Source organism: Lolium rigidum, chromosome 3, assembly GCF_022539505.1.
Source record: "Lolium rigidum isolate FL_2022 chromosome 3, APGP_CSIRO_Lrig_0.1, whole genome shotgun sequence".
NCBI lineage: Eukaryota > Viridiplantae > Streptophyta > Magnoliopsida > Poales > Poaceae > Lolium > Lolium rigidum.
In genome coordinates, this window is record NC_061510.1 from 184,507,120 (window position 1) to 184,511,636 (window position 4,517).

The 4,517-nt window shown below is 43.0% G+C and overlaps 1 long non-coding RNA gene across 1 annotated transcript; it reads left to right on the plus strand.

Moving 5' to 3' along the window:
- Positions 1-4,111: 4,111 nt before the first annotated feature.
- LOC124698761 lies at positions 4,112-4,293 on the plus strand. Its single transcript, XR_007001103.1, has 2 exons — positions 4,112-4,208; positions 4,264-4,293. It is a non-coding gene; the product is annotated as an uncharacterized LOC124698761 (long non-coding RNA).
- Positions 4,294-4,517: the final 224 nt, after the last annotated feature.

The following is a 4,517-nucleotide window of genomic DNA, read 5'->3' on the forward strand; positions in this document are numbered from 1 at the left end:
TGGCTAAAACAGGAAATTGCACATTAGTTATCAGATTACACCCTGCTCTATTGGATTTATCCGTAAAGTATGATGATTTGATCACGAAAATTGGCTGTCAATCAGAAATAAGAATACGGGCTGGACTCGTTATAAAGCAATTGCTAACCTTTTGATCGATGAAGTATAGCATCGTGGACTTGCATTGGATGTTTTTTCTCCTTAGATTTAAATTTTTGCTGCACCTGACCATTAAATTTTTGCTGCACCTGACCACAGGACTTATCAGGGAATAGTTGCTGTATCATTGCAAAATCACTACCAAACTGTTGAAGTCCCTGGACCAGAACCGATAAAAAATATTAAGTTTCCTGTAGGTAGGTAAGCAAAACGTCAACACAACAAAGTTATATTCAACATGAAAATAGTTTCCTGAGTAGTTGATTTCTAAATACCTGGTAGAACAAGTCAGTGTCAGATTTTGTCCATTTGGCCCGAGTTTGTCTGTTCATGTAGAAATGGTAATTCAGTTTGGTGTACACATCAACCTATTGGTGCTTCTCATGACAAGATTATGCACTACAGTGAGCAGATTTATTTTTTTCTTTTGACGCAATTTTCCTCATTAGAATTATTGATAAGTCAACATATGTCACTTTGATCACTACATCAATGCAAAATTCAGTTCATATGCTTATATTTTTCTCAATGGTTCTGAAACGTAATGTAAGGGCATCTCCACCGGGGCGACGTAAACGGACATTTTTCGTCCGTTTGCGTCTGCGCGGACAAAAAATGCGCTCCAACAGGTAGACGCAAAACGTCCGCAGCGTCCGTCCTGACGCAAACGTGGACCAAATATGCGCCAGGAATGCGTCTCTGTGGACGCATCCGCGCGTCCGTTTGTGTCCGGTTGGGCTGCATGCAGTCCTCTCTCTCCTCCTTTAATCACACATGCGTTCATTCCTAGCCACACAAATAGAATCTTTCCCTCTCTCTCCTCTCTAATCACGCATGCGGTCAAATAAATGCATCTCTGCCGCTGGAGAAGGGAGGGGCAGACGCATGCGGACATGCGGACGTTCTTTATGTCTGTGCCCGACGCAAACGGACATAAATATGCGTCGCCCCGCTGGAGATGCCCTAACCCTGCAAGTTTTGTTTCATAGATGATGTGCCTAGAGCTTCTTAAGCGAAACCACTAAACAGAGAAATTGACAGTGCAGCAAATATCTTTGAAGCATGCCCCTGCGATTCATCTGAGAAACGCGAGCTCAAAAGTTCAGATTCATCATGATTGATGCATCAGATGTTGATGACTGATTGGTAATTCCACAAGGAACCTTTTCGTCTTATGAAGCAAACAATGGCTAACGTTGTTGCAATTGCGGAGGTTCTTGATTTTGAGACTGAGTGATGACAAAGTTGTCTCATGGAAGAAATCTGAATGCACTTGCATTTCTTATGTTGTTAACCGGACAGATGTTGACGACTGATTGGTAATTCCACAAGGAACATGTGCGTCTTATGAAGTGAACAATGGCTAACGTTGTTGCAGTTGCGGAGGTTCTTGATGTGAGACTGAGTGATGACAAAGGTGTCTCATGGAAGAAATCTGAATGCACTTGCATTTCTTATGTTGTTAACCGACCATGGTGTTTTGATGCCATAATGTTCATGTCTCTGAATATTTAATTTCTTGCGGAGGAGGACCTCTGAAAGCAAAATAATATTGCCCTACAACTTCCTGCGACACTGACGCGGCAGTCCTCGACACAATATGCCACACGACGGTAGCATTCGCTATGAATGTCGTTGTTCCTCATGAACGATGCCATGCCCCGCAACAGTTCCTTGAGGTTTGCATATGCAGGTCTTCGTTTGCTTCTGTATTTCGATAGGGTTCAAGTTACAAATTGTATCTCTTGTAACATTTGTAATACCAAGTGTATATTTAAATTGTTTGAACCATGTAATTGACTGGAGTTAGTGAATATTGGTTGTTTACAATAGTGGTATTAGTTTTGAAATAACTAAAGTGAATATTTCATATGCTACAAGAGATAGTTAATATTTCTAATGCTATCACAGTTCATTCTGTTCGAGTGTTTGATATGAGTTTTTTTAATGTTGGTCTCATAATTAAGGTAACAAAGATATGTATAATTTATTTCAGGAGAGATGGTTCTTTAGTTTGCGAATTGGTTCATGAAAATCGTTTGTTGTCCAGTTGTGGTCTAACTGATGTTTTTCATTTCATACTGTAGTATTATGTATCAGCACATGTGGATCCATTAATGTTGTATCTCGTTAGTGAACAGTAATGTTTTTTGGTTTCTGATATTGTGGCTGAATGGGCCCTATTTTTTCTCTTGAGATGCTATTAATTGACGATTGTCAGATGTGGTATGAAGATGCATTGGCTGCACGTGTTTGTTTGAGCTTAATGGTGCAGGTTAGCTAGGTCTGCAAGCATCTAGCTTAATACTTGCGTAAACTATCTCTGCTGACTAAATTTTCAGGTTGTCTCTTCTGGTAACAGCTATCTATCTTTAAATTGGTCTTCCAAATTCAGTGGTTATAAAATTAACGTTGCTTTATGGGGTGACCATCCTAATAAATTTGTTTTCTCATGAAAGGGCATAGGAGTGTAGGCCTACTTTACAATACTCATAATGGTTGTTTTGTAGTTTATATTTTTGTGTTTTTTCTTTGCTACTTTTTTGACTAATATTTTTCTTTAATATACTTGAGAATAGACAAGTTTATCAAGTGAAGATTTGAAAGGACAGATGCTTAGTGACAAACAGAGAAGGAGTTGTGATCGTTCATTTCATTGAGGTTAGTTTCGCGTGAAATAAGTCTGTTGTTGCTCTTTTTGGTTATTGGTTCTCAAAGCTGTAGTTGTATTGTTGTGATCTTTCAAGTCCTTTAAACGATGCCAGTCGCTGTTATTTTTCCTCCTCTGGCAAGTTTGTAATGAGTGTACGGGCTAAATTTGATTTGTATGTGAACTCAATTCAGATTTCAGCATATTCTGTCACCTGCAGGCTTTTAAGACATTTGCAACTTTGCTTTTATAGTTCGTCCTCGTAGAATATTAACTGTTGCTTCTGTTGTGACACTTTTTCTTGCCTACAAATGCAGTTTGCTAGAGAGTTACATGTATCAGTTAACTTACCAATGATGTTGGGAAACTGCCCATCCTTGGATAGTGGCTGAACTAGAGAACATTCAGGTGCAAACTAAGGTATCTATCACCATAACCATCTTCTGCAGTTGTTTCTGAACGAAGCACTTCCAGTTCTTAACATTGCTATGTTTTGTACTTTTTTTTGCCGAAGCAACACCAGGATTCAAACCCAGGAAGAAAAGATGACCAAGGCGAAGATTGACCCTTAGTGCATACTCGATGAAGTTACTCCAGTTACCTGATAGGATTGTGTTAGTATTGGTGCGGCTAGCTTTAGAGAAAGTAGCATGTCGTATTTGGCTGTTTTGTTGGTACTACTTCTAGCCTGATTTAGTGATTTTCAAGGTCTCAGTCTTGATTTCTATTACTCTATCAAAAGTCATGTGACCCAATCCGCATCTTTTCTTTTTATGGGTATTGATCTTAAAAATGTTGACAGGTCGAGCTCGTGGCAACGCACGGGCACGTAACTAGTGAAACATAACTTACATAAACTAGCGAACCGTTACGAGGGAGGAAACGAATCCGCGTTAATGGGCCCAAGCCCACATGCGAGAGGGGTGTGCGGGACGTGTTCGACGCCGACCAGGTCGCCATATAGCATCACCCCGTACCCGGTACGATGGATCAAGTCATCTGAGCAGTATCTAGCTATAGCCCATGCAAATCAAAGGCCTATCCGAAGGCCTTGCCTGTCCACAGCCCGCAGGACACAGCCGCTAGCAAAAATAACCTTTCTCTCTCCTTTGCCCAGCGATGGGGACATTGGCATATTGCAGCCGCGGGCAGCTTGGTGGCCGGCGCTAGCCCACGGCAACCACGTCCAGGCAGTCTTTGCCATGCGCGGAGACGGACTGCAGAGGCCAGCCCGTCGCTGCCGCACTACCTGTCCCTGGCGGCCTGGCCTTCACGCCGGCGGCGCATCCTTTGGCTCCTTCGCTGCTCCGCCTTATACATCTTGTAGACGAAACCGCCGGCGGCCGGAGTTTGCGATTTGTCGACTACGGAGACGGACCACAAACGCAATAGGATCCAGGTAAAGCCTCCAACCTTCCCATGATCCAATTCCCGTGGCTGATTGCTACTTTCAGATGGAGAATTTAAGGAACAAGGTTGCTGAACCGGGTTGGAGTACAGACTGTTGGGAAACGCGTTTCAGTGACCGACTCGCATCGTCCCGCCCACCGACCCCGACTCCGTTTCCGGGTCGACGAATCCGAGTCGTGGAACGGGGCACCGCTCCCCGAATCCGGCTACTATGGTTCCTCCCGCTGATGAGGAAGTTGGGGCCGCTTGCCGGAGAACAATGGGTGTCATCAGGATGGGGATTGGAAGGAAAACCCGT